Raw genomic sequence first — 26,374 nt, 5'->3', positions numbered from 1 at the left:
CTGAATTTGTGTTGGTCATGTATCACTAAGTCATTTTCTTCAAGATGATTCATAATGTTCGAGTATAGTATATGCTCCAAAATCCTACTGCAAATTGAGGTCAGTGATATGAGTCTGTAATTCAATGGGTTGCTCCTATTTCTTTTCTTGACCTGTGCTACTTTCCAGTCTTTAGGAACAGACCTTTCGTCAAGTGAGTGGTTGTGTATGATTGCTAAGAAAGGCGCTATTGTGTCTGCATACTCTGAAAGGAACCTGATTGGTATACCATCTGGACTGGAAGACATGCCTTTCTTAAGTGATTTGTTTCGCAGCACCTAAGATATCTACTTTTATGTCACTCATGCTAACACCTGTTCTGGTTTCGAATTCTGGAATACTTACTTCGTTTTCTTTCGTGAAGGAATTACAGAAAACTGTATTTAGTAACTCCGCTTTAGTAGCACCATCATCGGTAACATTTCCATCGCAATCGCGCAGTGACAGTATTGACTGTTTTTTACCACAGGTTTACTTTACATACGACCAAAATCTCTTTGGGTTTTCTACCATATTTTGAGACAATATTTCACTGTGGAAACTATTTGAAAGCATCTCGCATTGACATCCGCACTAAATTTCGAGGTTCCGTGAAATTTAGCCAGCCTTGGAGATTTTGCGTTCTTCTGAATTTGGCATGCTTTTTTCGTTGCTTCTGCAGCAGTGTTCTGACGTGTTTTGTGTACCATGGTGGATCAGTCGCGTCTCTTATTAACTTATGCCGTATGATCCTATCTATTGCTGTCGATACTGTATCTTTGAATTTGAGCCATATCTGTTCTACACTTACTAGCACTATAATCCTGCAACAAACAGCACTGACACTCTAATTTACCCTACTTTTAATTTGTTAGTGTCGATAGGTATTGTTTTATTTAAAAAGATGTATGTTTGCACGCCAAAAATACGCTTTCTATGTATAATTACAGTCTGGCAAATAATACGACACCCTAATTAGCAATCTATTCTGTGAAAACAGCACATCGTTAACACTTTCCATTTCTGCAATATTTTCGGTGCAAGTTTTGGGTGATCTTTCCTGTTTACGTTGGCGGCAGCATAATGGTTACGCAATCATCTTCGAATAGAGATTCTTTAAATTTACCGAAGAGGGTTGCCGACACCTGTATGGACTTTCTCCCAGGGATTACTCTTTTAAGTCCCTCGAACACTTGTGTTAAACATTTCGTACTGGCTCTACCGGCCATTTACGAACTTTCCATATCTGCTGTCTGGTCTACTTTTCAAGGACTGCGAACGATGGGACAGTAGTTTATAGCGCTTTCCCAGAAGTCTTACAACAAACCCAAGTCGCCCATTCACCTCTCGTAATGCTGTTTACACATGTTGAAGGTATTTCAATTCAGTCTTTGCAACTACAAAGAAATGTGTGTCTTTGTCACCAAACGCGTTTCGTTTTATTCACATAAAGCATCAGCAGTGGTCCCGAAAAACTGTTGGGAAAAGATGTCGATATTACTCAAGATTTCTTTCACCTGGTTTTCGCTCACATCAGGATGTACCGTCTGCTTGCAGGTTTTTGCTCTGTATACTCTGGCCGAAAGTCGTATTGCTTCTACGCATTTCTTGATTTCAAACACACCACGGTATAGCATCAATACTGTCTGTTCGTATCTTTCTGGCTACATATGCCTCGAATACTTTGTGTAGTGTTACCAGCTTCACCGCTAGCTTTTTCTTTTGATCTAAAAAGTTATCTTTCTCTGTGATTCATCATATATGTGTTACCCCGTTTAATTATATTATTACGTATTTACTTCATGAGTAAGAGAAATGATGGTGTAATGCTGGAGTTGAAAATTTAAATGGTCAGCAATGAGGGGAGGGTGGGAGTCATTGGGGGAAGAGGGGGCGGGATGGGGGTTTGGGGAAGATGATTGAACAGTGAATGCGAAGTAGCAGAATTTAGTGAATGTTGTAGGAAAAGTGGTGAGGGGATAGAGGCGATCTGCCCGAGGCAGGATTCGAACCTGCGACCGTAGAGGTCGCGCGGTTCCAGACTGAAGCGCCTAGAACCGCTCGGCCACATAAACAGGCTTTGCCGTAATCAAAATTCCTGGTTACCTCGCGTCTTGACAACATCGTTGCAGATTTCTCGGAAGCACAACAGCAGCCAAGCAGCGGCTAAGCTATATTTCTGTTTGTAAATACATATTCAACGGTAGCATGTGATAATGCGTAATGACAGACAGTAGGATGAGGAGACTAAATATTCCTATGAAATGGCATGCCAAAACAACGATTTTAGAATGAAGTATATATTCAAACACACAGAGTAATTCGTCACGTGATCTTCACACATAACATATGTCTGAACAATAGTATGCTTAAAAAAGTGAATTATTTAAAGAAGGTACAATGTTAACAGAGAATTTCTACAAAAACTAAACAGTTTAATCAGTTTGTTAATGCATGACTCAGGGAAGTGGGGTGGCCTTACTCTCAGCTCTGAGCAAGTTAACTAGCTGACTATAATCATTCCTAGCTGTACAATGCTACAGTCTTATCTCAGACTTTGTCTCTTCAAAAATAGTAACATCATTCAATATATATATATATATATATATATATATATATATATATATATATATATATATATATATATACAGAGAGAGAAAGAGAGAGAGAGAGAGGGTGAGTCACCTAACGTTACCGCTGGACATATTTCGTAAACCACATCAAATACTGACGAACCGATTCCACAGACCGAACGTGGGGAGAGGGCCTAGTGTAATTGTTTAATACAAATCATACAAAAATGCACGGAAGTATGTTTTTCAACACAAACCTACGTTTTCTTAAATGGAACCCCGTTAGTTTTGTTAGCACATATGAACATATAAACAAATACGTAATCAGTGCCGTTTGTTGCATTGTAAAATGTTAATTACATCCGGAGATCTTGTAACCTAAAGTTGACGCTTGAGTACCACTCCTCCGCTGTTCGATCGTGTGTATCGGAGAGCACTGCAACATACATCGCGTTTCTACAGAATGATCTGCCAACGTTGCTCGAAAATGTCTCACTGGAAACGCGTCGACGTATGTGGTATCAGCATGATGGTGCACCTGCGCATTCCGCAATTAACACTAGGCTGACCCTTGACAGGATGTTCGATGGGCGTTTCATAGGACGTGGAGGGCGCATAAATTGGCCAGACCGTTCTCCTGATCTTACACCTCTAGACTTCTTTCTGTGGGGTACGTTAAAGGAGAATGTGTACCGTGATGTGCCTACAACCCCAGAGGATATGAAACAACGTATTGTGGCAGCCTGCGGCGACATTCCACCAGATGTACTGCGGCGTGTACGACATTCATTACGCCAGAGATTGCAATTGTGTGCAGCAAATTATGGCCACCACATTGAATATCTATTGGCCTGACATGTCGGGACACACTCTATTCCACTCCGTAATTTAAAACTGAAACCACATGTGTACGTGTACCGCAACCCTCATGGTAATGTACATGTGCGTCAGGGAAAAAGACCAATAAAAAGGTGTTAGCTTGTGGACGTAATGTGCTGTTCCAGTCTCTTCTGTACCTAAGGTCCATCACCGTTCCCTCTGGATCCCTGCGTAATTCGGTGGAGGAGGAGTGGTACTCAAGCGTCAATTTTAAGTTACAATATCTCCGGATGTAATTAACATTTTACAATGCAACAAACGGCACTGATTACGTATTTGTTTATATGTTCATATGTGCTAACAAAACTAACGGGGTTCCATTTAAAAAAACGTAGGTTTGTGTTAAAAAACATACTTCCGTACATTTTTGTATGGTTTGTATTAAACAATTACGCTAGCCCCTCTCCTCACGTTCGGTCTGTGGAATCGGTTCGTCAGTATTTGATCAGTGTACACTTCATACCTACCCTTGCTGTTCTTTACCATATTCTTTATCTAACAGATACAATCACAAGTTAACACAGCACTACTGAATACGTCCCTCGCCTACCACACTTCAGCTAAGAATTATCGGACTGCGCAGAGACAAAGACTATGCTATGACAAGACCAAAGATTGTTTATCAGGAACGTAACTTGCTCTCTCTCTGATGTGGACATCCATGACATATAAAAACCAAATGACATGGCCACCTTATAACATATCAAGGTAAGAGGTACCCGTTACAATATTCTCACAAAAGAAAAACAGACCATACAGTTTCATCTGTGACATTGCACAGAAAACATTAATTTTCGGCGAACATAGTTGATGCAACTCAGTTTCGTAAAGATATTCAGTACCTTACACTCTCACATCGTTGCTACTACCCTTTCCAGATAAATGGAAGATATCGCATATTCCAGCACACGCAAAATTTTTCTTGCTTTGACGCCATTTTGTCAAGGCATTGCACTCGAAGCGCCAACTGGTGGGTACAATGCATACTCGGTAGAATTATGGTTCTATTCATGCATCAGCCATATTTGTACATGTAAAACTTTGGAATATATACAACTTCGAAAACGAATTAATCTTTTATAGTGGCCCTGTAGTATCAAGCGATAGCAGTCGTAAAACATGGGGAAGTGAGCAGAGTACAAATTCTGCCGCCACAGGCCGTGCACCGCGTGTGATATGGACAATTGTTTACCGCGTTACGCTGGCTGGTGGGACTGTATAATGCCTTCCAGCCACGGTGCGGTGCTCTGCACGCGCCGACAGTAATCGCCTGATAAGGAGCTAGCGACCGTTCCAGACGCAGTCATTAGCGGTAATAGCCTGTCTGCCGGTGGACAATCTGATCAAGATTATAGCCGCACACAGATCTGCTCCCTTTTCCCCTTGCTTTAAAATTACAGGTAATTCATATTCAATCTTTCCCGCTAGCATTGTCCTAGAACTTTCATTCGTTTTGCTTGTTTATCTCGTCTTTTTTTTAAAGGAAACGATATTCGGTGAATGGTTTTCTCTGGTGTTATTAGTAAATGCAGACGAATAACTGCGAGGGAGGTAAATGCACTTAGAGTTCAGAGAGAATTCACAGAAAAATAAACATAAGCCAGCAATAAGGTAAAAGCATGAAATTTATTACGACGAATTGCAAGGAAAAACTGAAAACGATAGGCTCGTGCAGATGCTGAAGTTTATCAGAATGTAGAAAATATTTCTATGGGGGACAGACGGGACAACTCGACAGAGTACAAGATATCATAGCAATTAAACTCATCGACAATGTTGTGACTGACACTCCACAAATTGCGAGTATTTTTAACAATTACTTTCTAAATATAGCAGCAAAAAACAGGATCAACTGGTTAGGCTGAAGTGGCAAGAGAATATATTAAAACTTTAAGCAACTATTAGCAGCAGCAACACCCTTCACTGAAATTAACAGAAGTTTAAAAATTAAAGAAAAGCTCATGTGTATTGATGAAATTTCAAACAGAGTTCTGAAAAGTTGTTCTAACTTCATAATTAATGTCCGCCGGCCGGAGTGGCCGAGCGGTTAAAGGCGCTACAGTCTGGAGCCGCAGGTTCGAATCCTGCCTCGGGCATGGATGTGTGTGATGTCCTTAGGTTAGTTAGGTTTAAGTAGTTCTAAGTTCTAGGGGACTTATGACCAAAGCAGTTGAGTCCCATAGTGCTCAGAGCCATTTGAACCATTTTAATTAATGTCCTTATGGATGTATACAATGCATTGCTGGCACAGGGAACTCTCGCAGACAGATCGAAAAATGTAATTGTTAAACCTCTTTATAAGAAAAGTGCCAAGAAAAACTTACATAATTATGAACCAATTTCCTTATTGTGTCATTGTTACCAAAATACTGGAAAAAGTAATGTAGACAAGAGTAGCCTCATATTCAAATAGAAACAATTTACTTAGTATTTCACAGTTTTGACTCTTTAAGTGTTGCACGACTGTGATCTTATTATTCATTCACTCACCAAATATTACAAGATTTAAACAAAAAATTTTCCCATTTGTTATTTTTTGTCATCTCTCTAAGATGTGTGATTTCTTAGATCATGTTACTCTCTTAGAAAAAGTTTCATGGAATTGAAGGCTTTACAATCAACTTAACAGAGTGTAAAAAGTTGAGCTGAATGATTCAAACTATACTGGAAGGAGACAAAATTTTAGTGACTGGAAACAAAACACAAAGGGACTCACACAAGGTTCAATTTTGGGTCCACTTCTGTTCCTTGTACACATATCAAAAAAATGGTTTTCATCACCTCGGTTCCGAGAGTTCCGGAACGTGTACAGAAAATTGGAAGAGAGATCAACATAAACATCATTTCCCCACTTTTTATTGCTCATGAAAACTACACATTTCACGTTGTACCACCATACAGCGAGACCTTCAGAGGTGGTGGTCCAGACTGCTGTACACACCGGTACGTCTAATACCCAGTAGCACAACGGTGATTCGGCGTAGATCCCTCAGAGTGGTTGGTGGGTCACGTCGTCCATAAACAGTCCTTTTCAATCTATCCCAGGCGTCAGAATGAGATTTTCACTCTGCAGCGGAGTGTGCGCTGGAAACATCCCCCAGGCTGTGGCTAAGCCATGTCTCCGCAATATCCTTTCTTTCAGGAGTGCTAGTTCTGCAAGGTTCGCAGGAGAGCTTCTGCAAAGTTTGGAAGGTAGGAGACGAGGTACTGGCAGAAGTAAAGCTGTGAGTACCGGGCGTGAGTCGTGCTTTGGTAGCTCAGATGGTAGAGCACCTGCCCGCGAAAGGCAAAGGTCCCGAGTTCGAGTCTCGGTCGGGCGCACAGTTTTAATCTGCCAGGAAGTTTTTATCCCAGGCGTGTTCGACAGGGTTCATGTCTGGAGAACATGCTGGCCACTCTAGTCGAGCGATGCCGTTATCCTGAAGAAGGTCATTCACAAGATGCGTACGATGGGGGCGCAAGTTGCCACCAATGAAGATGAATGCCTTCCAATATGCTGGCGACGTGGTTGCACTATCGGTCGGAGGATGGTGTTCACGTATAATATAGCCGTTACGGCGCCTTCCACGACCACCAGCGGCGTACAGAGGCCCCACATAATGCCACCCCAAAACAGCAGGGAACCTCCACCTTGCTGCACTCTCTTGACAGTGTGTCTAAGGCGTTCAGCCTTACCGGATTGCCTCAAAACACTCTCCGTCAAACAAGTTAACAATTGATGGTTGGAAAGAACGACATCACAGTTACAGGTTGTCTGCGTAAACCTGTTATGCTGGCCACTGATGCATCGTATATATGGATGGTGATAACCACTTTAGCATCAACTGAGCCTTGAAGACGTTGCATTGAAGCGCTGAAACTGGTAGCTAAACAATAAATAAGATCATAAGGACGGCTGTAGGTGTTTCATTTTCTTACAAATTATATTCAGTTCTGTACAAGAAGTAGAGTCATACCAGAAACTGATGCACCACATGAACACGACTCTTAACTGACGTAGGACGTCAAAAATTTTAAAAATAATTCGATCTTTCAAATATATGCCTATTTCGTAGCGCACGCCTTCCTGAATAGTTTGATGTATTAAACATATACATTTGAGAGTTTATAAGGCACGTTATTTGGTCTTAAGTGTACCAAGATGCACAGCATTCTTCTGCCATACATAAGTGAAGAATATCATGACAGGAATCCTCTAGCAACTGCTGCAATGGAAGCCATCAAACCTATATTCAGGGACCTTGCAAATGAAAACGTATTGAAGATATGGTTAATGGTAGTACCCCAAACCCAAACGAAAGTTTTAACCAATGTATATGGGAAAGATTGCCAAAAAAACATTTTTATGGAAAGAAATGCGTTTTCTATTGGTGTCTGTGATGCAGTTTCATGTTTTAATGATGGTGTGCAAAGCAGGAAATATATTGTAGAGAAAATGGGAATTAAGTGCGGAGTGAACTGCTCAAAGCTTTGTATGCGATAGAGAGTGTATAGTGAAAGCAGATAAATCATTTTTGGAGGTGATAAAATCAGGAAGAGTGCATCATAGGAATGTGAAAACTGATTTAGAAAATGACAAATAACCTGCTTATGGTGCAGTAGAGTTCTAAAAGAATGCCAAATACAAGCAGAAACTTTAACGGCCATTTTCCACAAAACACAAATTTCTGTATTTAGGTACATGTAACATCCAAAATAAATATCCTGTTACTTTCAAACTTGGTGTGCTTTTTTAACACAAAATCCTTAATGGAAAACTTTAGAATTTTCCAAACCTATTGAAAACTGTGGTAAAAATTGAGATAATTTACTATAAAATTTGAGTTTTTTCTGAAAATGAAGTTTAAAATGTAATTTTTTCATAAATTAAATAAATTCTAGAGTTTCATACCCCTGTAAGTATAGTTTGTATGCTGTGCAAAGTTCATTGGAGAATCTCTCTTACTTATGAAGAAAAGTGCACCTATAGCAACAAATGCAGCGAACAGTAATTGAAAAAATGATGAAATTTCGCACGTAAAAAAATTATTTTGATATGTTTTTGAACTTCCACTGCTATGAGTGTGAATCCTGAATCCTTCCTGGTCATGCTGACAAAGGTTTATGAATTTATTTGTAAAAATATAGACAGTGGAAATTAAAATGTCCTGTGGCGCCTCTTCTGCTCCTAGTCGGCCGGTTTGACGTCTTACACCCCTTAATAGGGTAGAATGCTCCAGACTGTTGTGTATACAAGTTGATGAAAACTTGAAGTGGAAGAAGAATATTGTATTTTATTGTGCTGTATGTTATCCGGGGGCCTAGAAACGACGGAGAGGCTCCATCCACGCCGCAGCCGCAGTGGCCCACAACCCCACGACGACTACCGGAGACCACTTCACCCCTCCACAGCCCCACACCGAACTCAGGGTTATTGAGCGGTTCGGCTCCTGGTTGACCCCCCAGGGAACGTCTCACACCAGACGAGTGTACGTGTTTGCATGGTAGAGTAATGGTGGTACGCATACGTGGAGAACTTGTTTGGGCAGCAACTGCCGACATAGTGTAGCTGAAGCGGAATAAGCGGAACGAGCCCGCATTCGCCGAGGCAGATGGAAAACCTCCTAAAAACCATCCACAGACTGGCCGGCTCACCGGACCTCGACACAAATCCGCCGGGCGGATTCGTGCCGGGGACCAGGCGCTCCTTCTTAATCCGGAAAGCCGTGCGTTAGACCGCACGGCTAACCGGGCGGGCTAGAAGAATATTACTGTGCCGCTCAAACAATTAAGAACAGCTACTTTTGCTGTGATTAAAATCACCACTGACGAGCAAAGTAATGGCTTTGACATCCACCGATCTCCCGCCAGAGGTTCGGGTCCTCCCTGGTTGTTGGGGTAGTTTTGGGGGAAGAGACCAAACTGCGAGGTCATCGGTCTCATCGGTTAAGGGATGGATGGGGAAGGAGGTCGGCCGTGCCCTTTCAAAGGAACCATCCCGGCATTTGCATGCAGCGATTTAGGGAAATCACGGAAAACCTAAATCAGGATGGTCGGACGCGGGATTGAACCGTGGTCCTCCCGAATGCGAGTCCAGTGTGCGAACCACTGCGCCACCTCGCTCGGTCGAGTCCTCCTTCGGGTATGGGTGTGTATGTTGCCCTTAACGTGAAGTTAGTTTAAGTAGTGTGTAAGTCTATGGACCGATGACCTCAGAAGTTTGGTCCCTTAGGAATTCACACACATTTGAACATTTGAACATCCACCGATATCTACTTGAAACGATCTTTATACAGTCCTCACTAATTTCGCAGATCCTAAATCCACCACTTCTGTGGATATACTTCTCTTGTGGCCGCTAGGAGTGAAGGGCTGCAGGGTTGCTCGTTCATGGATTCATTTCTTTATGTAGTTTTATAGTTTACAAATAAACATAAACCTTGCGGAATGTTTATCTTGCTTCCAGAAATAAACATCTGAACAAGTGACATTCACTGAACTATACTGATGTGCAAAACTTAAGGGTGAACTTTCGCAAGATGTGTCACTTTCAAGGAAGAACTACACAGAGGAAGAACTGCTGTAGTATGTTGCAGAAGATAACAAAGAAATGACACTTTCACTAGAAGACAAAAGTTCCACTGAAGTCACCTCGATTCTTGATGTTCCCCTGGACATTACAAAAGATGGGATGTGGTTCTTAACAGTGTGTGTGATTACCAAGGACGGCAACACTTGCTCTGCAACGTGCCCCCATACTGGCCATGAGGTTGTTACGGAGTTCTTGAGCCAGGGCGTTCCATTCCTCATTGCAGAGCATGCGTTGCCGTTCGTAGCGATTAGATGCCCAATCAAGAACCATGTTCCCGTTTTTGTAATGTTCAAGGGACCATCGTGAATCACGGTGACCTTGGTGTAAATATCGTCTTTGAATTAAGTGTCATTTCTGTTCGTCTCATTGCGTATTTCTTTGTTACCTTCTACCATACAGGGTGATTCATGAAGATGTGCAAATATTTTAATGTTATTCTACAAGTAAAGCTAAAGAAAGAAGTTCATATAAACATAGGTCCTCAAATGTTTAGTCACGGAGTTATGGCTAATCAAAGATTTTGCCTGAAACTTAACTACTTCGCTAATATGAAGCCATTGCAAAACTGTACGAGGTTAAAGCGTGATTTCCATTTATTTTCTTGTTGTTGATCTGGTGAATCTAATAGAAGACATCCCAGACGTGTATCTTAAGTAGTTTTCCAGAACATCCACAGAAGCAAAAACGTAATTTCGTAAAATTTTTAATTTCTCAACAACTTGGCCCAACTTTTTAAATTCCAGAAAACTGCAAAAGGTTTTCAACAGAAACTGTATGAATGTGCCAGATAATCTGCTTTTTCAGTACTATAGCACACGTGGATTCATGTTAAACCAGAAAAAACACAGCTGATTGTTGAGGAAGTTGTACACCGTACGTACATACTATGTCACAATACATTCACAATAAATGTAAATTCAATGCATTTAGCTGCCCGTGTATGAACAGATTATGTTGCTCGTTTCATTTTCTCTGGGTTGTTCTTAATTTCGTCTATTGCATTCATAATGCAAGTAATGCCTCACGTGTATTGACTTTGTCCTAATAAACTGTCTTTCATCCATCCCCATACAGAAAAATCCATTGGTGTTAAATCGGGCTCTCTGGGTGGCCACAGACATGTAGCACCACGAACAATCCATTTCTGGGGAAAATGTTCATTTAAATTTGTGGTAACGGCGCTGGTGAATGTTTAAAGTACATATGCTAACGCGAAGCAAGTAGAACATCTTCGGGCAACGGGGGCATTTGGTCTTGAACGACTGGAAGTACGTCTCGGCAGTTAGACGTCCTAGGAAAATGAAAACAACAAAATAAATGGAAATTGTGCTTCACTTTAACTTCGTACAGCTTTGCGATGGTATCATATTACCGAAGTTGCAACATTGTGTGTTGATTATCCCACACCACACATTTATACTAAATCGCTGCTGGCAATTGCGTTGCACTGTTACATGTGGGTTTGCTTCAGACCATTCGTGCTCGTTATGTAATTTGTTTATACCATCTCGAATAAACTGTGCCTCATCAGTAAATAAAATATATTTTTGTAACTGCCAATTAGTATTTAACCAGTTGCACAACTCAAGCCATCTCGAGTAAACTGTGCCTCATCAGTAAATAAAATATATTTTTGTAACTGCCGATTAGTATTTAACCAGTTGCACAACTCAAGCCATCTCGAGTAAACTGTGCCCCATCAGTAAATAAAATATATTTTTGTAACTGCCGATTAGTATTTAACTAGTTGCACAACTCAAGCGAAGGACAGAATCTCGCGGATGTAAATGACGCACGTTTTGGTGACGGTAAGGGTCCGCCTCCCTAGCGCAGTGGTAGCGGTAAGTTACCGCCTGCCACGCAATGGGGCCCGGGTTCGATTCACGGTAGGAGACTGGGTGTTGTGTGTCCTTCATCATTATTGACATGCAAGTCGCCGAAGCGGCATCAACTAAAAAGTCTTGCAATACGGCGGCCGAACCCCCAAGGGGATATCCCGGCCAATAAATGCCATACGATCATTTCATTTCAGCGCGACTGCTACGGTCGCAGGTTCGACCCTGCCTCGGGCATGGATGTGTGTGATGTCCTTAGGTTAATCAGGTTTAAGTAGTTCTAAGTTCTAGGGGACTGATGACCACAGCTGTTAAGTCCCATAGTGCTCAGAGCCATTTGAACCATTTGAGCCATTTCATTTAATTTTGTTTATGGTAAGGATACAGACTATTGTACTTCAGTGTACGCCATACCTTAGATTGTGAAATGCCTAATCGTTGATAGATACGTCATGTACTGGTACCCGGGTTACGTTGAACAGCATCCATAATATCCTTATCATCGTCTTCAAAAAAATGGTTCAAATGGCTCTAATTAAACCTAACTAACCTAAGGACGCCACACACATGCATCGCCGAGGCAGGATTCGAACCTGCGACCGTAGCGGTCGCTCGGTTCCAAACTGTAGCGCTTAGAACCGCACGGCCACACTGGCCGGCCATCGTCTTCACGTATCGAGTGGTCGTAATGATTATGAACGCTAGGTGTAGAACCTGTCTCCCGTAACATTCGAAATACTCCACTAACGGTTTCAAGGTTAGGAAACGACTGAAACAACTAACTAACGGTAGCCAACAATGACATAAACGTTTCTACATTCTTAATGGAAAGTAAACAAATTTACTTGTATAATAATCTTTGCTTCTCTGGATGTTCTGGAAAACGACTGCAATTACACGTCTGAGACATGTTGTACTAGATTCATCAGACCAATAACAGCAAAGTAAATGGAAATCGTGGTTTACTTTAACCTCGTACAGTTGTGCGATGGCATCATATTAGCGAAGTTGCTACATAACATGCAAAAATTTTTATTGGCCTTAATTCCGTAACTAAACATTTGCGGGCCTATGTTTATATGAACTTTTTTCTTTAGTTTTACTTATAGAATAACAAATTAAAATATTTGCATATACTGTAGCAGTTCTCCCTATGTATGGCCCAAGTTTCATCAAGCTATGATACTTGGCAGTGACACATCATGCGAATATTACCTCGGTTGTTAAGTTTTTCACACCAGTGTATCTCGCTGCCTTCACACGAGACAACAAAAGGGCAGTGGCCATACTGGAAACAGAAGCACATCTGCAGCTCTCAGAGAGTATGCTAGGTACACTTGCCGATCAACAAAAATGACTAGAAATATGCCGATTTAGCAAACGGAATGTTAATCTGATGTACAAGGTACGTCTGAAAAGTTCGGCCATTGGACTGAGAAGATAAAGAAACAAGAGTTACAAACAGAATATCTTTACTGGCATTCAAAGTAATCGCCATTAGCTACAACACACTTCTGACATTGGTTGTACAGCTGTTGGAAATTATCAGCAATAGAGCCTTGCAGATAAAGCGTATCTTGCATTGTCTTTAGCATTGAGTGTAAGTAAGAGAAAGAAAACAAGACGTTGCTCCAAATAATGAAAGAGAGAGAAAAGTATAACCATGAAAGTCTGATAGTGGAAATATTACACTTAGAACATGACGATTAGATCAAATTTCTCCGAATAGACAGCCAAACATTTATTTACTTCGCCCTCACATTGAGAAAGGAGGCACAAGTTAGCAAAAATTTATTGTCTTCGTCTTGGTCCCTAATGACAAATCATTAATACACCACTGTATGGGAATATAAAAATCATCCGTGGAGGAACTGTAGAGCTTCGTGTTTTTTTTTAAATTTATTTATTTTATTGCACACCTGCCTGTATGTTGTGCCTAGAATATTTATTTTGTTTTTAACTCCTCCTATCTAATATATGGCTGCGAAAGACGAAAAACTCCTACAACTTTGTAACCGTCAGCGCTGTTTTGTTTCTATCCTTGATCGCTGTTTACATAGTTCCGGAAACTCAAGGTACAGTGAGACAAATTGTAACAAAACTCGTTTTCGCTTATCACCCATCAACACAAACAATGTCGGCCATCTTGTGAAATTTGCCGTCAATCAAAATTTCTCTCAAACAACACGCTCCGCTCTGTGTTTGACAAGTACGTCAATCAGCGTCGTACTCAGGTCTAATGCTTGACAAACCTAGTTGTTTGACAAACTGTTTGATGGTATACGGCGTGATTTAAAGTGTGTCGTAGTCTAAATGGCTGATGTACATGGATCCCTTGTATCAGCTTACAGTTTATGGTGTCGATGTACACTGGTGTCCAAAATTAAAGCAACATACTGCAATTCCCCATCCGGTGTCCAGTTCACGACGTACTCATATAAACTGTCATCGGATATCCATACGATCGTGTTCTGCGCGGAAAATGGCTGTCCGATCCACGGACAACACGCCAGCGATCGCGGTGGTGCTTGCCGGAGAGTCCCACATCCATAATCGCTGTGTTTACAGCCACATAAGGCGCAGTATGGCACAGTGAAGACGCCTACCAGACTCTCTGTTGTGGAGGACCATAGGAAGACCGAAAGCAGGATAGTCGCAAACTAATTTATTTTTATTTTATTTTATTTATTTATTTATTGTTCCGTGGGACCAAATTAAGAAGAAGTCTCCATGGTCATGGAACGAGTCAATACATGAAATTATAACACGATATTAGAAACAGATAAAATGAAATATAAAAAAAAAACATATTCAGGTGACAAGTCGTAAGTTTAAATGAAGACAATCAACAATGTAACAATGGAATTTGCTTAATTTTTTAGCTCTTCCAGGAGCTCCTCGACAGAATAGAAGGAGTGAGCCATGAGGAAACTCTTCAGTTTAGACTTAAAAGAGTTTGGGCTACTGCTAAGATTTTTGAGTTCTTGTGGTAGCTTATTGAAAATGGATGCAGCAGAATACTGCACTCCTTTCTGCACAAGAGTCAAGGAAGTGCATTCTACATGCAGATTTGATTTCTGCCTAGTATTAACTGAGTGAAAGCTGCTAACTCTTGGGAATAGGCTAATATTGCTAACAACAAACGACATTAAAGAAAATATATACTGTGAGGGCAATGTCAGAATTCCCAGATTTTTGAATAGGGGTCGACAAGAGGTTCTCGAACTCACACCACATATAGCTCGAACAGCCCGTTTTTGAGCCAAAAATACCCTTTCTGAATCAGAAGAATTACCCCAAAAAATAATACCATACGACATAAGCGTATGAAAATATGCGAAGTAGACTACTTTTCGTGTTGAAGTGTCACTTATTTCAGATACTGTTGTAATGGTAAATAAAGCAGCATTTAGCTTCTGAACAAGATCCTGGACATGGGCTTTCCACAACAGCTTACTATCTATCCGAACGCCTAGGAATTTGAACTCTTCCGTCTCGCTTATAATATGCCCATTCTGTCTGATCAAAATATCGGTTCTTGTTGAATTGTGAGTTAGAAACGGTAAAAACTGAGTCTTACTGTGATTTAGCATCAAATTATTTTCTACAAGCCACGAACTTATTTCATGAACTAAAGTATTTGATACTGTTTCAATATTACACACAAGATCCTTCACTATCAAGCTGGTGTCATCAGCAAACAGAAATATTTTTGAATCACCTGTACTACTAGAAGGCATATCATTTATATAAATAAGAAACAGTAGTGGCCCCAGCACCGACCCTTGGGGAACGCCCATTGCTTGATGTGAATCGTTCTCGTGCTTCTCGAATGTGGCGACCGGTTTATAGACACTGAAACTGTATCCCGAAGACCAGGGCAGGGCCGACTACATGTGACATCAGAAAGAGAGGACCTTTATTTGGCTGTAAGGGCGCGACGGTACGGCCTTAGGACTGCACGCAACTGGCATCTGACCTCTCAGCATCCCCTGGACGTGTTGTATCGAGGCAAACGGTGCCCAGAAGGCTTCAGCAGAGTGGCCTTCATTATCGGAGACCTACCGTATGAGTACTTCTGCCGCGTCTTCACAGGAGAGAACGTCTAGAGTGGAGTCGTCAACATGCCACTGAACGATCGAACAGTGGGCCAATGTTCCTTTCACATATGAGTCTATATTTGGTCTGGAGAGTGATTATCGACGGATTCGCATCTGGAGGGAACGTGGGACACGATTTCGAGATCCAACCGTTCTCGAAAGAGACTGATACCGAGGATGATCCCAAATATCACAAGCGTCTTCTAACCAAACTGCGTGCCTACGGAGTATCGCCTCAGTTGTGCGACTGGATTCGTGATTTCCTATCAGAAAGGTCACAGTTCGTAGTAATAGACGGAAAGTCATCGAGTAAAGCAGAAGTAATATCCGGCGTTCCCCAAGGAAGTGTTATAGGCCCTCTATTGTTCCTGATCTACACTCCTGGAAATGGAAAAAAGAACACATTGACACCGGTGTGTCAGACCCACCATACTTGCTCCGGACACTGCGAGAGGGCTGTACAAGCAATGATCACACGCACGGCACAGCGGACACACCAGGAACCGCGGTGTTGGCCGTCGAATGGCGCTAGCTGCGCAGCATTTGTGCACCGCCGCCGTCAGTGTCAGCCAGTTTGCCGTGGCATACGGAGCTCCATCGCAGTCTTTAACACTGGTAGCATGCCGCGACAGCGTGGACGTGAACCGTATGTGCAGTTGACGGACTTTGAGCGAGGGCGTATAGTGGGCATGCGGGAGGCCGGGTGGACGTACCGCCGAATTGCTCAACATGTAGGGCGTGAGGTCTCCACAGTACATCGATGTTGTCGCCAGTGGTCGGCGGAAGGTGCACGTGCCCGTCGACCTGGGACCGGACCGCAGCGACGCACGGATGCACGCCAAGACCGTAGGATCCTACGCAGTGCCGTAGGGGACCGCACCGCCACTTCCCAGCAAATTAGGGACACTGTTGCTCCTGGGGTATCGGTGAGGACCATTCGCAACCGTCTCCATGAAGCTGGGATACGGTCCCGCACACCGTTAGGCCGTCTTCCGCTCACGCCCCAACATCGTGCAGCCCGCCTCCAGTGGTGTCGCGACAGGCGTGAATGGAGGGACGAATGGAGACGTGTCGTCTTCAGCGATGAGAGTCGCTTCTGCCTTGATGTCAATGATGGTCGTATGCGTGTTTGGCGCCGTGCAGGTGAGCGCCACAATCAGGACTGCATACGACCGAGGCACACAGGGCCAACACCAGGCATCATGGTGTGGGGAGCGATCTCCTATACTGGCCGTACACCACTGGTGATCGTCGAGGGGACACTGAATAGTGCACGGTACATCCAAACCGTCATCGAACCCATCGTTCTACCATTCCTAGACCGGCAAGGGAACTTGCTGTTCCAACAGGACAATGCACGTCCGCATGTATCCCGTGCCACCCAACGTGCTCTAGAAGGTGTAAGTCAACTACCCTGGCCAGCAAGATCTCCGGATCTGTCCCCCATTGAGCATGTTTGGGACTGGATGAAGCGTCGTCTCACGCGGTCTGCACGTCCAGCACGAACGCCGGTCCAACTGAGGCGCCAGGTGGAAATGGCATGGCAAGCCGTTCCACAGGACTACATCCAGCATCTGTACGATCGTCTCCATGGGAGAATAGCAGCCTGCATTGCTGCGAAAGGTGGATATACACTGTACTAGTGCCGACATTGTGCATGATCTGTTGCCTGTGTCTATGTGCCTGTGGTTCTGTCAGTGTGATCATGTGATGTATCTGACCCCAGGAATGTGTCAATAAAGTTTCCCCTTCCTGGGACAATGAATTCACGGTGTTCTTATTTCAATTTCCAGGAGTGTATATTAACGACATAGGAGACAATCTGAGTAGCCGTCTTATATTGTTTGCAGATGATGCTGTCATTTACCATCTTGTACAGTTATCAGATGATCAAAACGACTTGCAAAATGATTTTGATAAGAGATCTGCATGGTGCGAAAAGTGGCAATTGACCCTGAATAAAGAAACGTGTGAAGTTATTCACATTAGTACTAAAAGAACTCAGCTAATTTTCAATTAAGCAATAAGTCGCACAAATCTGAAGGGTGTAAATCAACTAAATACTTAGGGATTACAATTACAAATAACCTAAACTGGAACGATCATATAGATAATATTGTGGGTAGAGCAAACCAAGACTGCGGTTCACTGGCAGAACACTTAGAAGGTGCAACAGGTCTACTAAAGAGACTGCTTACACCACGTTTGATCTGCCCTGTTCTGGAGTATTGCTATGCGGTGCGGGATCCGCATCAAATGGGACTGACGGATGACATCGAAAAAGTACAAAGAAGGGCAGCTGGTCTTGTACTATCGTGAAATAGGGAAGATTGTGTCACAGACGTGATACGTGAATTGGAGTGGCTATCATTAAAACAAAGGCGTTTTTCGTTGCGACGGAATCTTCTCATGAAATTTCAATCACCAGTTTTCTCCTCCGATTGCGAAAAAATTCTGTTGGCACCCACCTACATAGGGAGAAATGATCATCCCGACAAAATAAGAGAAATCAGGGCTCACACAGAAAAATTTAAGTGCTCGTTTTTCCCACGTGCCGTTCGACAGTGGAACGGTAGACACAGCTTGAAGGTGGTTCCTTGAACTCTCTGACAGGCACCTTATTGTGAATAGCAGAGTAATCACGTAGATGTAGATGGGCGGGAATTATTTTGACCACTCGAACACCTTTTGGGTGATCGGCAAGGTTTAACTGCTGTCAGGTATCATGACGAGATCTTGGCACCTCATGTGCACTTGTTGCGAGGTGCTGTGAACCCAGACTTCGTACTGATGGACGATAATGCTCGACCTCATAGGGCACGGGTGGTTGATGTTTTGTTGGAAACGGAAGATATTGCATACATGGCGTAGCCTACACACTCTCCCAATTTGTATCCCATAGCGCATGTCTGGGATGCACTAAGCAGCCGGGATGCATCACGGCAGCATCCGCTAACCATTCTTCAAGATTATCGATCAGCTCTGCAGAAAGAATGGGCGTTATTGCCTTACCGAGCGGGGTGGCGCAGTGGCCTGCAAGCTGGACTCACATTCGGGAGGACAACGGTTCACGCGACCACTACGGTCGCAGGTTCGAATCCTGCCTCGGGCATGGATGTGTGTGATGTCCTTAGGTTAGTTAGGTTTAAGTAATTCTAAGTTCTAGGAGACTGATGACCTCAGCAGTTAAGTCCCATAGTGCTCAGAGCCATTTGAACCATTTGAACAACGGTTCAAACCTGTGTCCGGACATCCTGATTTAGGTTTTCCGTGATTTCCTTGAATCGTTTCAGTCAAATGCCACGCTGGTGCCTTTGAAAGGGCACGGCCGATTTCCTTCCATATCCCTCCCTAATCCGAGCTTGTTCTCCGTCTCTACGCTTAATGACCTCGTTGTCGACGGGACGTTACACACTAATCTCTTCCATTACCGCCTCAACATGAGACCGATGACATCATCCACAGCATGCCCCATCGGTGCCAGGCCTGTATTGCTGCCAGTGGTGGTCACACCCCGTGGAGCACATCATCCAATTGTCGGAGTGCGTGCGGCAATACGTGAAGTTGGAAAAAAAACGATTGCCGTAATGAAACCAAGCTTTACCTAGGTTTCAGCCCAAGTGATTGAGCTTTCTTCAGAAGATAAACCTGATTCTATAGTGTGTCTACGAGAGCATGATCTAGTAATAAAACTGAAACCGCCTGAATAGGCGTAGTCACATTTTAAAAATGCGGTACATAGGTACTAAGTCTATTCAGGTTGTTTTAGTTTTATTTCTAGACCATGCCCTTGTAGACATGTTATAGAATCAGATTTATCTTCTGAAGAAGGCTCAATAGCTTTGACTGAAACCTAGGTAAAGGTTGGTTTCATTACGGCAATCGAGGCTGATAATTTTATATATATTAGATCACGTTAGCTGACTGGGCTGCAATGTTGAATGCAGGCCAGTGTGGCAGAGCAGTTCTAGGCGCTTCAGTCCGGAACCGCACTGCTGATATGGTAGTAGGTTCGAATCCTGCCTCGGGCGTAGATGTGTGTGATGTCCTTAGGTTAGTTAAGTTCAATTAGCTCTGTGTCTAGGGGACTGATGACCTCAGATGTTAAGTCCTATAGTGCTTAGAACCATTTTTTGCGCTGTCGAAAGTACTAAAAGAAAATTTTTTTCCATCGTTATGCATGTTGCAGCTGTTTAGGTTCTGTGTTCCTTACATTGTATCTACTTTACTATCAACCGTTTATAGTGTTTTGTGGGAACATAAACGCAGCCTTGCAAAATTCTCATTTGTTGTTTTAATTTTGGACACCAGTGTAGTTTCGTATCATCGTCTCCAACCATTACACGGCATTCCCCGGCTGACCGCTCGACCACAACCCTGTCTGACGTTCTCCAAGAACAGCGTAACAGATGGTCCTCTAGATCTCATAGTATTGCCCACTCATTTATTTTATCTCCAGACGATGTCCCGCACCCGGACTTCTTTGGAAGGGGGTGGCATCTCCTTCTCCCAGTGGCTGAATGGCGTACTTTTTTACGTCATTTCTGACGCGACGTGATGTAATGACATCATTACTCTCGAGCACTCGGCCTGCTGCTTCGGCTGCTACCGTCAACCTCCTCAAGGACTTTGTCGGAAAATCGCTGCGACGTCTCTAGCGCAAATGGAGCGGGACGGAAATCGCATGGGGAAAGGCGACGGTCTTTCCCCACCACGTCAATCCTGTTGGTTGCCTGACCTTCCCGTAAGTCACAGTTTAGGGCCTTAATGTCCGAAAGAAATTGTCACCGATACTCGTAAGTAACATGGCAAAATGTTCGCCTGTTCATTGCCGTAATTTCGATAAAGTGGAGCTGTCTGTTAGTATTTTAAACTATGTTGTACTTCCTCATCGGTGCTATCCAATTATATAAAATGAAATAATGACTCACAATTAATTTTATAATAGAGCGCATAAGTAATTAACTCAACGTTCACTTTTTAGTCTGGATCAACAATGATACTCTCGCCTGTGTATTGTCAGATACCTATAGTACTTTTGATCATAGAATGTTCTTTTTTTTTTTTTTTTTTTTTTTTAAATGGACTTGTAGTCCGAGGTGATAGGTTACAATACAGCATCACCGGTCTGTTGCGGTCTAACTGTGTTGGTGGGCCAGTAAATTTCCACTGTGCAGTGACTTTGTCACTGCAATTCACTTTGGAGGTGTGGCGGTGGGACTTGTGGTCCCGTACTTCGTGCAACATAACAAATATATCAACTGGTCATTTAAATTTGCCTGCGAGTATGCTCCTACAAAATAATTTTGTTTTTACTATGAGAGAAGACGAAGTCTTTAAGCTGTACGTTGCTTCTTGTTATGTACATCTGACTGTTCGCTTTTGCCTTCAGTGTTCTCCGACGCCCAAGGATACATGTAGACAAGTCTCTCCTACCCAGTGGCGTACGAAGACAGCGAATGAAGTAACCTCAGCCTTCACTGATTTTGCTAAGATGGCATGGCACTCTTCCTTGATTTTTCAGGAACATGCACTAAAATCATTATTGACGCTCTTGAGCGACAAAATGGTTTGGACCAAACAGCTTTCTGTGCTTCAGTGAACGCCACATCCGTCCGTCATGTATACTGCAGACATCAGCTCCCGTGTGCTCGTAAATCGCTCGTAGAATTTCAGACAACTTTAATCACTCGGAATCACCCGATGTTTAATACATCTTCATACAGATTTTTCATTAATTTTTAGTGCTTGATAAGTTCAAATGATCATTTCTCATCCATACGATGTCAAAAAAGAAAAAAAAGGGAAGAAGCTTACGCCCATAACTCTCTCTGCGTTCTTATGTTTCCACCTTCGTTCAACTAACTGTCCATTCCTCTAATTTTACATACATATTAAACCGTCTTGGCATAGCCGATATATTTAAGTACAACACTTACAAAGAAATTTACATATTAATTAGGTTACATAGGTAGTAATAATGATGAAATAAAAGCTATGTCCGTGTAAACAAGCAAGGTAAATTCCTTCATATCACGTATTTCTACGGAAAACTGTGTCCTCTGAAAAGAGAGGGGACGACACACACACACACACACACACACACACACACACACACACACACACACTTCTTTGGCACGTTTTCTCTCATACTTTTGCTAAACATTTTAACATCAACGTTAACGCGATTTATTTCACTGCATTCATATTTTCAAAATATTTCGAAAGTCATCAAAAGAGTATTTCCTGGCAGATTAAAACTGTGTGCCGGACCGAGACTCGAACTCGGGACCTTTGCCTTCCGCGGGCAAGTGCTCTACCGGCACGTCGGTAGAGCACTTGCCCACGAAAGGCAAAGGTCCCGAGTTCGAGCTTCGGTCCGGCACACAGTTTTAATCTGCCAAGAAGTTTCATATCAGCGCACAGTCTGCTGTAGAGTGAAAATTTCATTCTACATCAAAAGAGTAGATGGTGCCACTTTCAAAATTTATATTTCCATCAATATCTTGGTTGTTACCAGAGTTATGAGATCAAATAACACATCCCTCTGTGTACTATATTTTGCCGAAGCCTTGCCATTGAATTACGAGATACTGTCCGGTAGATGTAGATAACGTAAACTTAAGTGTATATTACTCACGGCTGTCGTTCTCGGTTTATAATCTTGACATGATATTAAATGTTCCAGAAGACTGGGTTGCAGGTGCATGGACTCTCCCAGATAAGCCCATTAATCTACTACAGACTTCACAGTGGTACTTTGGAACGTCGGTGTTAACATAGCCTGCAGGCTTATTACCGCACTGGTCTCAGCTACCTTTCCTCGTTAAATGGATAGTTCGGTATCTCATACATTTACTGGTATCACCGTCCTCATATGTGAAAATGTAGTCTATTTTCCTCTATGCGCGAACTTAATGATCAGTCTATATTGTAAGATATTCGAAGCACTGTTCGTAAACCGTATGTCTGACCGCAAATTAACAACGAAATTAACAACGAAATATTTACGCACTCGTGTGTCCTGTGCAGAAATTTTTATCTGCGGTTTTGAAATACCTCATTCTCTTTGTATATGACAGACAATTAATTTGATATACAGGCGCGTAATACTATGATTGTAGCAACATGGACAACGTTTGCTTTTTAAAAAAGAAAAAAAACAAACAAGGGAATTATCCTGTTTCGAATATTCCGTTCGGTCAAAAGAAGATTTTATTTCCATTTCCATTAATGAGTACTGCTCTCGGTCGCAGGGTCGTTATTAAAGTTCAGCAATCTAAACCTCAAAGAGGCAAAGCTAATTATAACTTCGCTTGTTTTGACCTTTCAGGCATTAATGCAAATTTCGCTCTGCGTTCCTTTTACGCAGAAAATGTTAGCGTATCAGTCTTCTTTGGGAAATCACTGACGGCAACTTACTGCAAAGTAAATCGTTTATTTCACGATTAATACATGACATTTGGAAGAACCTACTCTCCCAACAGTGTCGCCCATATCGTGTTTCAGACAACGGTAATTGGTAAAGTAGTAGGGAACGATAAGTCAGAAAGCTTTCGGTTCTATTGTTATTCGACAACAGATGACCTGTTCTCTCAGTAAGAACAGATTACTAATTTATCCGGAGTGGGTGGGATCGTAGGTCACGCAATTTATTGAAAATCAGAATAATTTAGAAATTAAGAAAAACATTGGAATGACATTGGTTAAATGCCATGAACATCCATACATTATACGTATTTTCAGGTAAACATACGAATTATAACATTATTTTATCATAAATTTTGTGCAGGATTAAAAAAAAAGAAAAAACAAGTTGTGTACACTAAGTAGCGACCCGCCGCGGCTTCCAACTGATAGCACGAAATACAGGGTGATTCTAAAGTCACTATTCATTTTACTAACCAATATGTAATGGCACTGTAACTTATGTTACAATAGGACATAATTTCAGCAGACTTCAATGTGACCACCTTGCATGTCTAGACACACCCCCCAGTGCTCCACTGTAGACTGAAAAACCTGCCCAATCATATCTGGTGTAATCTCACCAGCTGCGGCTCGAATCCGCTATGTTAAGCCTTCAGTGCTGCGGATCTTCACCTGGTATACTTTAGACGTGATAAACCCCCATGTAAAAAAGTCTAAGGGTGTCAAGTCAGGAGAGCGGGGTGCCCGCAACCGTGGAGAGGCACGACCAATCCATCTGTCGGGAAATGCTTGATTCAGACAATCCCGAACAACGAGGGCAAAATGGGTTGGTGCACCATCCTGTTCAAAAACAACTGTATCCATAATCCCATCAGATATCAACTGGGGCTCTAAAAACTGTTCCAAGATATCTAGGTGTGTGGTTCCAGTAACGGTTTGTTCTGCGAAGAAGAAGGGCCCGTACACTACTGACCTCGTTATCCCTAACCACACGTTCACTTTTGCTGTGTCCCGTTGCCACACCTGCAGCACACTAGGTTGTTCGTGTGCCCAGATCCTGCAGTTGTGTTTCTTCACATGTCCACAGGTATGAAACGTAGCTTCATCAATGAACAAGATATTTTGCATCAAATTATCATTTTCCACAGCTTGTAGCACGTCATGACACATAGCTTATCTGGCTGCGTAGTCCTCCGCTTCAAGCTTATGTGCGACCTGGATATGGTACACACGTTTGTTCAGCTTGTAACGAAGAACTCTCCATACAGTGGTTCGAGGAATACCAAGCTCCCTACTAAGTCTCCTGGTAAATGCGGAAGGGCTACGTGTGATCGCACCCTGCACACTTTGCACGGTGTCTGGCGTTATGGCCGGCCTCCCTGGACGTTCGTCATCTGCAGCACTACCCATTCGCTGGAATTTATTGACGAGGGTCTTGATAGCAAGCCTGGTGGGGCCTGTTTCCCGGAATCGACGGGCAAAGTCTGCCCCTCACCTGTTCATAAGTCATTCCACGAAGACGAGCAGAAACAACAGCGATTCGTTCTTCTTTGGTTAGCATTCTGTCGTAGTACCTGCAAGAAACAAATATTCAGTTCCGATATCACTGAAAAGTATAGTGACTTACTATATCACTGAAATGTATAGCGACTTTAGAATCCCCCTGTATTTACGATCTGTTTACCATATGTATATACAGGGTGTCAAAAAAAGTTTCCAATTGTTACAGAGGATGTGGTATGGAACAAGGAAAGAAAAAAAATTCGTATAAACATCGGTCGTAAACTTATGTCTTCGGAGATATGGCCTGCTACCACTACTATCAATGGTCATCATGTCTCTACGCTACTCTTCACAACATGTGCTCGATGTGACCGCCATCCATTGCAGTGCAGCCTTCCACCCCACGGCTCATGGAATCACGCATTCGTTGGAACACCCCTTGTCACTACCGTATTGCATCGCACCCATTGAACAGGCGTTTTCATAGTGTATCCACATCATTTATGGGGACCGCTTACACCAAGGTCTTTACATGCCCCCAAAACCAAAAATACACAGGGTTCAAATCAGGAGAACGCGCAGGGCGCTATATCGGCCCTCACTAATCAACCCATCGATCTTGAAAGACTCGTGTTAGATGTCGCCTCACCCAAAGTTGAAAATGAGCCAGTGCCCAATCACGCATAAACGTAGGGACCTAGCAGTCTGTCTCAGTGGACGCCTGCCCCAACGTTGATAACAAATGCTTGCTGGCGTCATCTCTCGCCAAGAGCATGCGGGTTGGCATCGGCCCATACATGCGCATAATGGTAATTTACGATACCATCTCTGGTGAAGCCCGCCTTATCAGTCAACAACACCTTAGCCGAGAACTGCAGATCACGAGCACACGTTTGGAGAAACCAGTGGCAGAATTACAATCTGGCGGTCAGATCGTATATCAGTAGAGCTTAGATTCGCTGTGTATGGTAGGGATAAATCAACTGTTTATTGATGACCGTCCAGACAACAGATTTAGGAAACACCTTCCGCTGCAGCTATTCATCGGCCTCTCGTTCTGGGGCTGTCCTGCACATGTTCTCTTACCCGCGGCTCCATATCAAGTGCGCTAGTTGCTCGAAGTCTACCACGATCCCGGGCTCCTGGTACAAATGATTTCGTTCCCGAAAGTCACTGGAACAGGGTATTAAAACACCTTCACATGTAGTTTTGTATGTCCATCGTTCTGATACGAGGTTTGACGGACTTCGGCCGTTCACGTATGTAATACAACGGAACACCTACAGGCGTCTTTACGATGTGATTCATTATATGGACACCAGCTTCGATGCTTCTGTACACCATCTCCAGGCATTAACTGACGCTGAGAGGGTTGATTCCAAACGTATACACGATTCCTCAGATATCTTCGGACGTTCTGTTTTGAATGTTTCTCCAGTCAGCTGGTAAGTTGATGGTTGGAGA

Source organism: Schistocerca cancellata, chromosome 1 (assembly GCF_023864275.1).
Source record: "Schistocerca cancellata isolate TAMUIC-IGC-003103 chromosome 1, iqSchCanc2.1, whole genome shotgun sequence".
NCBI lineage: Eukaryota > Metazoa > Arthropoda > Insecta > Orthoptera > Acrididae > Schistocerca > Schistocerca cancellata.
Note: the sequence above shows the minus strand (reverse complement) of the source record.